At 34.2% G+C, this 12,611-nt stretch overlaps 1 pseudogene; it reads left to right on the top strand.

Moving 5' to 3' along the window:
* Nucleotides 1-731: 731 nt before the first annotated feature.
* LOC115287144 lies at nucleotides 732-1,087 on the top strand (annotated as a pseudogene).
* The last annotated feature ends 11,524 nt before the right edge of the window (nucleotides 1,088-12,611 follow it).

Here is a 12,611-nt window from a genome sequence, read left to right as displayed (position 1 = left end):
ACTGCTTTGCCAAAATTTCACATGAAAAATTGATACAAAAAATTTAAAAATATTTCTAAAAATAATGGTTTTCAAAATGCTGATTTATAGCCACAATATAAAAAAAGTCCTTTTGATGTTCTTTAATCTGATGAATTTTCATATTATGCATATAACATCTGTTAGTTGTTAGTAACACATAGCATGAAAAAGTCTTTCCCTTTCAATTTAGCATTCGAGTCAGAATTCCATACATCCACGGGATGAAAGGAAAATGGAAAGCAGGTTTAGTTAAATGGCTATAAATGAACTTTCTAAATACCTGAGTGTGAAATAATGGCTATTATATATATCACAAAGTTACTTTGTTACTTTGGGCCAATCAAACATTTTGTCTCTAATTTTTCTCCCATGTCAAATAAGAATCATAATACCTCCATCACTTAATTCTGTGCATTGTCATATGAATGCCATAAAAATATGCAGCTAAGGTGCTTTTAAAAATACAGGGTGAAAGTAAAGGCACATGATTTAATTTAAATAATTGTTTCCCTCCTATAAAAACTAGGAGTCTGTACCAAGAAGTTTTCATTTTCTAAAAGAAAAATGTAACTCATGTAAAAATGACCAAAAGCTTTTTGAGGAAGGCTTGGTCTCAGTCACAGCAGAGCACTGGATGCCCCACTCCGGCTGCTGACTCCCCATGATTTCCTCTCCCCCAAGAACACTTGATCAGGAACCCACCCACGGTCATGGCTTTTAAAGACACTGGGAAGACACCCATGGAACCAGAGGTGGTGACCAACTGAATTAGGATTACCCTAACCCTCCACAATGTAAAATTGTGGTAGAAGATATGTGCTTACTTGCTCAGAGGCTCAAAGGAAAAGAATCTCAAAGAAAGTGATAGGACTAGTTCAGTTGCCTCCCAAGACTCAGAGGACCATTTTTAGAAGAGGATCCACAAGAACGCATTGATTTGCACAGTTCCTTTAAGATTAAGTAAATTACTTCCACCTGTATTGAGCCAGGAGTAGAGGTTGAAGTCACCATTGCAGATTTTTCAATCAACCTTTTAATAAATTATCAGTTGTTGAAAAATAAATAAATAAGAATATAAAAACATCCAAGAAAAGTTTGAAAATGAATTACAAAATTTGGTAAACATATTTAGAAAACTTGGGGTATCTTATCCCCACCTCTAGGTTCCATTTTACTAATTATTCTAATAGAATTTTACTGCATTTAATTTGCTACTCTTAGAGTTCATTTATGTTTTACCTATATCAAAAAAAGGGAACACTTGTAAGTGATATAGCATTCTGACTTTCTCATGTTAGTAAGTCAATACATGTTAAGCTGGAAACAATATTTATAGTAGTCATAGTACCACGGCCAAATTCTCACACTGAAATTTCCTCCGCTCGGAGGCATGGGTCCAGTCTTTCAAATGACTCCTTTTTAAAATAGCCACATCTCATTTGATTGTTCCCTTTGTGTCTAAGGAAGTTTCTCTCTACTTATATGTAACTAGCTCTTCACTAGTGATTGGAAAGATAAAACATCCTGATAAAAAGTTCCTTTGGTTGCATGCCAAAGGTTTTCTGAGGGTCTGTCTGATATCTTAACAAGAATTGAATGCACATATTATTACCTTGATGTCTGAAACAAATTTATCTAAAGTAATGTTAATGACTTGCTGTTTGCAATGAGGTTTGGGAACAGACACAGGATGGGGGAGTAAAACTTATGTGTCAACAGTTGGATTAAACATCACAACCCATCAGGTTGTTTTGCTGTGAACACTGGTGCTGTGCTGTGCCTTCCTGCATTTTCTACAGCCCGTTACATTATCGGCTTAAAAAATAACCAGGGGTAAATTGCACCTGTTATTTTTTAATGTAGTTTTTACCCTTTTTTGAAGCTTTAACACATACATGAATAGATTAATTAACAAGAGCTTGTAGAAAAAGAGATGAAAAAGTCAAGATGATAAAATTTCAGATATAGTGCATGAGCAAGAGTATAGGTGTCATCAAAAACCGAACATTTTAATGATGAGATCTAGACCAATAAGGTTGAAAACTCTGGGTTTATTGTGGCATAATAGATGGAAATCAATGACAACAAATTCATTGTGTTTTTAATTCCAAAATGGGATTGTGTAGAAATAGCACAGACCATATAGATTCTTCTTAGATATGCAACCTAAATGAATAACTGTAAGTGATAGAGAGAAACAGAACAAAATACTGTGAGTTAAATTATGAAGTGTTAAGAAGTTAATCAGAAAAAGAAAGTAGAGCTAGAAAGCTAAAATTTCTAGCATTGAATTTCAAGGTGGTACATGTTGACCAAAATGACAGCACTGCTCTAAAACAACCAAAAGCATTTATCTGGGGTTTAGGGATGGTAATCCTGGAGACAGAGTTAGCTGAAATCCTGTGTACATGAATGTATAAATATGTAAGACTTAAGACATGGAATTTTTCCAGCATAATCATAGGACTAAATACACAGTTTTTGTGAGGCTAGGGCCCATGATTGTTAGGAAACATGGACATAAATGTGGAAGACAAGAAAACAATGGCAACCTATAAGAGTGGAACCCACATTAAGAATTAAATCTGAATCTTTCACTGCTGCCAAGCCTCCGGCTTCCTATGGAAGTATTCTCCAACACAGCATGGAGCCCTTCATCATGAAGCTAGACCAGGATTCAAGAAATTGAAGCAGAGAATTCCGGAGATAGAGTTGCTGTGGATCCTGTTGCTGCCCACAAAATCCACGAGAGCCAGCAGAAAAATAATGACATTGTGTCTGAGCTGCAAAAGCCTCATGCCTTCTAGACAGCTTCCAGGGCAAATCAAGACAGCTACTGCTTTCCTTAGCCCTGAAATCCTTACACAAAATGTCTCCTCATGATAACCTAGAGAATTCTGGGAAATGTGGCTTTCTAAACTGACACGGTGCCAATCTACCTCAAAAGAGATTTTAAACATTGCATAAATCAAATTTAGATGTCTTCCTCACCACCAGAATATAGTAATTTTCTCAACAGCAATGGTCCTTATTTCTACTTTTTTAGCTTTCTAGAATTATGAAATTAACTTACGCTCATCATCACAAAATACTTCCGCTATGAAATCACACACCACAATATACCTATTCTGTTTCCTCCAATGCTAGGACACTCATATCTCCATTACACCTATTTTTTCTTGAGTATCTTTAATCTTTGTTGAATGTCTGTTTGAACTATTCTGTTTATGTTATCCCTAACTCTTTCCAGATTCGAAACAAAATAATGCAAGTCAGAGCAAGATGATAGATACATGTACACAAGTATGCAAACATATATGCCTTAGGGTTGGTGTGCCATGTGTGTTTGAGAGTGAGAGTGAGGAAATGTAGTAAGTAGTAAGGACTACTACTTTATCCAAGATGTTATACTCAAGAGAGCATATAGGTTAAACTATTTAATAAGCACAGTTTTGGATTGTTGTTTGTCATGATTAGAAAAGACAATTATTAGCGGAGCACCTGGGTGACTCAGTTGAGCCTTCAACTAAGTTCATGATCTGGTGGTTTGAGAGTTCAAGCTCTGCATCAGGTTCACTGCTGTCAGTGTGGAGTCTGCTTCTGACCCTGTGTTCCCCTACCGCTTTTTCTACCCCTTCCACCACGTGCACACTCTCTCCCAAAAATAAATCAACCTTACAAATAAAAAGAAAAGACACACTTAGTAAATATCTTTCATAACTTCTTGTTGGAGGAATAAAAATATTTTCCTTCAATCTTTGTATCCAATCAGACCACGTCTCCTAGAAGAAAGAATAGTTCACCCAAACCCACATACTGAAAAAGATGGGAGGGTGCAAAAGAAAGACTAGTGGAGGGGAGAAAAATAGGGAGTAACAACTGTAATATGAAATATTGAGATTTAAGAAGCAGGTTTAGAGACGATTTAATCTACTCAAAGAAATTAATTAAAGCTAACATTCTTTGAAAAATAATTTCCTGTCTTTTCTTCTCAACGGTAAGTCCTCTTCCAAAATTAAATGTTATAATATTAAATGCCAGTTAATGGTAAAACTGCCTCCGTAGTATCTATAGAGCACTCTGAGTTCAGAAAGTCCATTGGAGCAGCTCTTAATATGTAAATTACTGGGGGGGGGGCAATAGAACAAAACAAACAGTGAAACTCATCAGTGTTTCCAAAACTTATGTTGTTCTCTTAGATTTCTTCACAGTCTGTTATATTTATGACTTTTTTCAAAACTGTGTTTATTGTTCTGAAAATAAATGAAAGGTGTTGACATCTAGCACATCTCTAACTAGGCCTACTGTCAGAGAGGGACAATTATAATAAATGGCTTGGAAGTGCTTGTCAATTTCATTTAAACTCACTAGTTTCAACAACATATCAAAATTTGAGATTGTCACTACACTTTTGCAAATTTGAAATGAAATTGTTCAAAATATGTTAAATGGAAGACTTTTTAAAAGTTATAATACAAAGCTTGCAACATTTAAACAGAAAATAATTTTTCAATTACTTGCGACAAAAGATAAGGGAACACTTAGAGAAGAAATTAATTCCCAGAGGTTCAGATGGCTTTGCTAAGAATAAGACATGCAATGTAAAATTTTCTTTCTAGACTAATTTACTGTCAGACTACCACTTTAGGAAAATGAGATCACTAAACTTTTCATAATGTCATTTTTAACAAAGTGGAAACAGTGGACTGAGGCATTATTAAATTTGGTGTATACAGACCTGCATGTATAATTTATGCAAAGGCTATTGATTATTGTTTTAAAGCCACCCTAGAGAAAAAACTCTTACAGGGATGCAGTAGAACCAAATAGATATTTAGCAAACTCAATTGATCTTCCTTCCAATGATTTTGATAAAGATGTACAAAGAAAAAATTAAGCTGGTAATAAATAATAGCAATAGATCTGTTACACTATTCAAGATGAATAATATTTAAATATCTTATTTAGAATGGGTTAAAAATATGATAAAATATCACTGTGGTTGTTTATAAATTTTGAAGTTAACATTAGAAAAAGATTCTGAATTAAGTATAGGCTAAATACCAAAGTGGAAGAGAAGCAAAGCGGAAGGAAAGAAGAAACTAAATACTAGTCCAAAAATTGCAATAAAGATTTAGTCTGAACAAACATAAGAATGAGAATCAGAAGACATGATATACCCACAAAGAAAAGCAACAATTAGCCCAAACTGAACCAGAAGAATTAATCATGGATAAAACTCAGTCCAATTCATAGGATGTGTCAAATTTCCACAATGTTGGAATACTGAGTTGAAGAATAAGCCTGTTGGGTCATTTGGCACTCAGATACTTACTCAAAGACTATGGACATAAAATATTACTCAAAGAATATGACAAGAAGTAAGCAAAATCAAATTATATTATCCTATTCCCAAGCAAAACTATATTGCATATAACATAAACATTTCATGGATATTTAAGATAAAACACATTCAAATCTAAAAACAATAACAATAGGCCTCATGACTGTGATCCCAGATCTGTTGTAGAAAAGGAAGACATGTAATTATACTTTTTTGCCATTTGGGGTACTCCAGTAGAAAAAATTTTAAAGTTTTTATGGCACATCTGGGTGGCTCAGTCAGTTGTGTCCAACTCTTCTAAAATTTTTTAAATATTTTTTATTTATTTTTGAAAGACAGAGACAGCACAAGCAGGAGAGAGTCAGAGAGAAAGGGAGACACATAATCTGAAGCAGGCTCCAGGCTCTGACCTATCCGCACAGAGCCCAATGCAGGGCTCGAACCTATGAACTGTGAGATCATGACCTGAGCCGAAGTCGGACGCTTAACGACTGAACCACCCAGGCACCCCAAGTTGTGTCCAACTCTTGATTTTGGCTCAGATCACGATTTCACAGTCATGGGGATCGAGCCCCACCTCCATGCTGGGTGTGGTAGAGCCTGGTTAAGATTCTCTCTCTCTCTCTCTCTCTCTCTGTCTCTCTCTCTCTCCCCCCTCCTCTGTCTCTCTCTGCCTCCAAAAAAAAGTATTGCTTTGTGGCCTTATCCTCTTATTATAAAATATAAATGTAGTTGTTCAGGAGTATAATCTTTGAAATTACCACCAAAATAATATTCAGAAGCCTATCTGTATAAAAATAAAATACTTATGAGGTTAATTTGCTAAACTACTTTTCAACTTTGAATAAGTCTATTAAATGCAGTCAATGATTTTCAGAGGCAGACCTAAAATGTGTTAACTTACCAAATTCACTATATCCTATACATGTGCATATGTGTAATAATTACTGTATTACAGAGTTGGAGTGTCTTCTGTATGTGTCTCTTTTCTGGAATCTCTTCATAAGCCTCAGGTTGACAGGGCTAATTCCATTTATTCAGGCTCAATAGACAATTTGAGAACAAATGGATAAAAATTTATAAGAAAGGTAAAGCCAAAGCAAACCTTTGTTTAAACTCTCCTATCTCTACACACTTCCTCTTGGAACTCATTTTTTTTCCCTTACAATAATTTTATTCCAATTATTTCCAGGACATAAAAGCCATGATGTCAGTTTGGAAGGTGATTTGAATGTGTTTGATTTCTCCCAAGTGATGTAAATTTTACAATATTGGCAGGCTTCAAGAAAAGATTTTTACCCTTACACCTTACTCAGATGGAATAGATAAATTCTATCAATAAAGCATTTTATTAACTCTGCTTACAGTGTATACAGTAGTCATTTGTTTTGTCAATAAATGGCTGATTTTTATTAGTCATGCCATTTTAAACAGAGCATAAAATGCAGCTGCATAATAACCCTAAGGCAGAAAGGAATGGCTTTTACTGAAAGTATTTTTAAAAATACTGGAGAAGGTAAAAATGTGACTAGTTCAATGAAGATTTGGTCAGCATAGCAAGAACTCCACAGTTAGTGCTAAAAAGAGAATCATACAATTTTACTATTTAGCTCAAATTCTACTTGTACTGATGTCCATTACATATTAGTATAAAATTGCTTATTTTTTGAGTAACAGCCTGATAAATATATTTTGAATGAATCCATAGTTAATAAGCATCTATATATGTTATGATTCATTTTGCAAGTACTTAACTTTGACATTCGAGATTTTACTTTTTTTCCTATCATTTTCCTAATATGAGAATTTAACGCTACAAATTCCTCTTTACTTAACATCATTACTGTATCACAACTTTATTTTATCGATAGTGGCTCCTTAATCCCTTAGTTCTAAGGTTTTTTTATTCCTACTAAGATTTCTTCTTTGATCCGTGACTCACAGCATTTGTTTTTAATTATGAAATATAGGGGTTGTAATTCAACTGACTGAATTATGTTTAGAGAAATAGTTGTTATAATAAACATTTGAAAAATCTGGAATGTGCTCTACTAATAAGTATATTATTATATAATATGGAACATTTTATATAGCACATATTATATGCCTGAAAATGTTTTAAAGGTCTCACATATATTATTACTTTTAATCATCTTCAGAACTATGAGAACATAGTCTTTACATTTATGTCACACTTCACAGTACAGCATATAGATTGCTAACAGTTACGTGTGATTGTGAACATGACCTGTTTTAAAGTAATGTCTAACGGTTCCAAGGCTGAATTGTAATAGGGTGCCTCAGCCTTTCCTCTGTTTATAAAAATTAAAGCAATTCTGCAGAGGCTTTTTGTATAAAAATGGAACTGCAATATGCAAACTGGTATCTCATGCTGAGAAAATATCCATCCTGACTATGCTAATTTTCTCCATCACTAAGAATGGGAGAGTGTACCATAAATCAAAATCAGCCTCATCTCATGTGGAAGGGAATGTGCCCCAGCGAAACTGACGTGGAACTGAAAACTTAGTTATAAAGAAAGCAGTACAGGCAGTAAGAAGCCTTGAGAAAAAAAAATAAATAAAACAACAAAAAAAGAACTAAATGCCAAGGCTAACATTTTTCTTAATATTGACTTACTGTGTCAAATACCTTCTTCTCTCGCCCCACCTCCCCAAATTCAGCTACTGGTTCTTACAGGCCCCATTGAAGTTGAACCTAAGGCAGGGAAAGGAGTGTTTGGGCACATAAGTGCCAGCTTCAAAGGGAACAGAGCAGGACGAAGGAAGGAGAATGCCTCTGGAGGTCAACATGGAAGATGCGAGCACACATACACGCACAGCACTTCTGTTATTCAGTTGTCACTGTGGTTGTTTCTAGAACACCAGTGCCTCATGCTAAGGAGTGAGCCATGTGTGTATAATAATTCAGGTGAGAATGAGTTATCTAGTATACTTAGTCTAAAAAAAATTACTTGTAGGAAATAAAACTAAATTCGGATTCTAGTGAGGGAGTTTTAACTAGAAATATTACGTTGGAAAATTGAATATACTTTCTTAATTTTTTTAGTTGCTTTTTTTTTTTTCCAGTTTTTGCGACAGAGAGAGAGAAAGCAGGGGAGGGGCAGAGAGAGAGAGAGACACAGAATCTGAAGCAGGCTCCAGGCTCTGAGCAGTCAGCCCAGTGCCCGGCACAGAGCTCGAACCTCTGAACCTTGAAGTCGTGACCTGGACCGAAGTTGAAAGCTTAGCTGACTGATCCACCCAGGTGGTCCATACACTTTTTTACTTTTTAAATTAAATATTATGTGTTTTCTCATGTTCATTAAAAAAGGAAAGATTTCTTTTATATCTGATATACGTCTCAAAGTGAACAAATGAATTAAAATAAATTAACACTAGCATAAACATAACTAAACAACAAACATAATACTAAACAGAAAATATAATGTAAATGTTATATATTAGTGTATATATAGTATACTATATATCAAAGTATTTGGATATAAAATAAGATTTTAATAAGAAAATTAATTTAAATCAAAATCATTCTCTTTTGAAACCAGATATTAAAATAAATACTTATGCCTCCTAGGGGAGTATAATTAATTGAAGGTGTAGTCCTCATGGGTTTAGTCTTTGGGAGATACTTAGCATTTATAATTATGAAATATTTTTATTTTTAAAATTTGCTGTTTGATACCGAAATAATAAGAAAATTTATTGAGGCATTTTATATGCAAAAGTACTGTCAGAATTACTAAATTACTACATCTTGAAGTCTTCTGAAACTAATTTTAACCCTATAAAGATTAACGCTTTTTAAATTTTTTGTTTAACGTTTTATTTATATTTGTGAGAGAAACAGACAGCATGAGCAGGGGAAGGTCGGAGAGACAGAGACACAGAATCTGAAGACAGGCTGCAGGTTCTGAACCTAGCTATCAGCACACAGACCGATGCGAGGCTTGAACTCACAAACTGTGAGATCATGACCTGAGCCTAAGTTGGACTCTTAACCGACTGAGTCACCCAGGTGCCCCATGATTAACCCTGCTCTAAAGGAATCGAAAAGACCAAATATGGGCTAGGTTAAAGTCACACAACTGGAAGATGGGAAGGTAAAAATTAACCTTCCCCCTCTGTTACTTATGACCAATGATTTTTAATCCCAATATTATTGTATTGAAAATCAATAGGAAAAAAAAGAGGTCGGTTTGTAGTTCACAAACTCCTTCATGGTATACACTTGAATCATGATCATATTAGGAAAAAATAGAAAAATAAATGTAAGTATAAGTAAAAATGTACATCTAATTTGCTTAAATGGTAAGCTCTTCAAAGGCAGAAATATTTATACATGTGGTATCATTCATTTTAATGAATTTTTATCACTGATGAAATTCTTGTTTTATGACAGAGCCCACACCAGAGTTCACTTCAGAATACAGTTGTTCTGAGTAAAATTTCAAAGAAAATGCTTGTAGAGTCGTGGCTTCTTGAAATGTTTGATGTTTATTAGTGACCACCGAGCCCTAAAATCATTATATTGTTTTGTTCAATTTGTTAAGCATTCTATTGCCTCCAGTATAATTTAATTTTAACCTAGTAGCAAAATATTGCTCCAGGCCCTGTCTACATAGTCACACAAATCTTTAATATTATTCAGTCCCAATTAATTGAAGAACTTTATTTTTCTCTATGATAATAAACTGTTTGATATTTATTTCCAGATTGTAATCACTTTTACTAAAATCAAATATTTTTCATAGTTTATTTATTTTGAGAAAGAGAGAGAGGAAGTGTGAGGGGGAAGGAACAGAGTGAGAGGGAGAGAGAGAATCCCAAGTGGGCTCTGCACTGTCAGCACAGAGCCCAGTGTGGGGCTCAAACCCACGAACTATGAGATCACGGCCTGAGCCAAAACCAAGAGTTGGACACCAAATCACCTGAGCCACCCAGATGCCCCTAAAACCAAATGTTTTATATTACAGCTGTGACTGAGCCGTATTCTCCTCAAAGGTTATTCATCAAAATTGACTAATTTTTAAATGATATGATATAAATTCCCTTTTTTTCACATTAACATACAGAATTATCATGTAAATAGGTAACATTTTTAATATACAAATTGGCTTTAGAAAGTGTAGTGTATTTCATTATTGTGCTAAAAACTGCAGAGATAATTTAGTATGCTCCCACTTCTACGTTTCCTGGTATGTGAATAAACCTACCTGAATAAGAAACTGATCACCTAAGTTTCAAAATCATAGATATGTGAAAGGTATTGAGAGTTGCTGACTTTTTGTTCTTAAGCCTTAGTCCAAACATTTCTTTTAATAAAATCTGTTCTCTTAATAAAGTATATAATTGTTAGCCAATAGCCATTTTTAATTGGTTAAAACTGTAGAAATTGAAAAGCAAATTTGTTGAGTACTATGTTAAAATAATATCTTAAGAGGACCATCATTTTTTTAAGGGTCGTCTTCATTTTACTGTCCCAACCCCACACATCTTATCTAAATAATCACCAACTGCCCAGTCCCTTATCCCCCACATTTGTTTTCTAATGTCACAAAATCTGCAGTTTCTTTTAATCCACTTTTCTTGTGTCCAGATTATTACCATGGATGAAGTTTCATTGCATCTAATGTATCCCTCTCCCATTTATCCTGAACTTAACAAAGTAATTTTACTTTTCAGACATTTTTCATTTTGTTTTAATTTCAGTTTAGTGAACATACAGCGTTATTTTAGTTTCAGGTGTAAATATAGTGATTTAACACTTGCATACATCATCCTGTACTCATCACAGGTGCAATCTTTAATCCCCCTCACCTATTTCACCATCCACCCACCTTCTCTCTGGCAACCATCTGTTTGTTCTCTATAGTTAAGAGTCTGTTTCTTTGTCTCTATCTCTCCCTCTTTGCTTTTCCTTTGCTTATTTGTTTTGTTTCTTAAATTTCACCTATGACTGAAATCACATGGTATTTGTTTTTCTTTGACTGACTTATTTCACTTAGCATTATTCTCTCTGGCTCCATCCATCCATGTCATTGCAAATGGCATTTCATTCTTTTTTTATGGCTGAAGCAACCTCATTTTTTAATTTCTTAAACCATATTGCCTTTATAACTTTTCCTCTCAAAAATGTTAATGGATTCTTCATGCCAAGGAAAATGTTAATACCATAACATTGAATTCAGGGCCCTACAAGGTACCGTTTTCCCTGGGTTACCTTCCATTTTTCTCCTACAGGGAAAATATACTTCAGTGAAACCTTGTTACTTTGTACATAGAATTCTTATTGCATTTTCCACTACTATTCTTTTATCACAGCATTACCCTTTTATGTAAAACTGCTTCTTTCCCCATATCTTTCCCCCTCCAAATTCTACCCTAATCTTCAAGCTCTAGCTAGCTTAAATCTTGCTTATTCCAAAAATCCATTTTTAAGCACTCCAGGCAAAAGTGTTATTGTTTCTACCCTAAGTGTCTGTCTTCACTTATGAATGTATTATTCACTAGTCCGTAGAACTATGAATGGCATTTCATGTTTAATTTCTTAAATTGATTTTAGAGATGTATTTGTATTACCCTGCTTCTTAGAAGAGTAGCTTCCTCACATTGAATATATACTTGATGAATGAAGATGCTAATTACCCAACAAGAAAAGTTGAAAATAATAGGAAAATTATTCAAAAGGAGGAGTTAATTTATAGTACTACAAATGCTTAGTTTTCCTCCTAGATAGAGTCTTTTTCCTTCTTACATGTCTTTCTTTAGTGATATTATGGTTTAACATTTATTGAGCATAGAAAATGTTCACTGCATTGCACACAACTCAATAGGTAGGCCTGGATTCTGTTCAATGAGCTTGAAATGTTCATAATAAAAATAGGACCAGAAAGGATATGAAAGATTCAGACCAGAGTGATATCTTTACTATCAGCCCTTTCCTTTCCTTTCTGTTTACTCCTTTGTGTATTCAACTACATTAATCTTCCATACATTCAGACTTTCTCTATTTTCTCATTTTCACTGCCTAAAGAGTCTCAGATATGTCCTACCTTAAGGAAACAAATGAAACTAATTCCACAAACAAAAAAACACTAGAACACATATTCCATCTACCTTCCCCAAATGATTTTCCTTCCTATCACAGCCATATCAAAATTAAGAAACTTTGTCACAAGTAACAAAAATCCAAAACCAAAACAGTTTTAAACAAAAATTGAAAAATC

This window comes from Suricata suricatta, chromosome 3, assembly GCF_006229205.1.
Source record: "Suricata suricatta isolate VVHF042 chromosome 3, meerkat_22Aug2017_6uvM2_HiC, whole genome shotgun sequence".
Classification (NCBI taxonomy): Eukaryota; Metazoa; Chordata; class Mammalia; order Carnivora; family Herpestidae; genus Suricata; species Suricata suricatta.
This window is presented reverse-complemented; position numbering and strand designations above follow the sequence as displayed.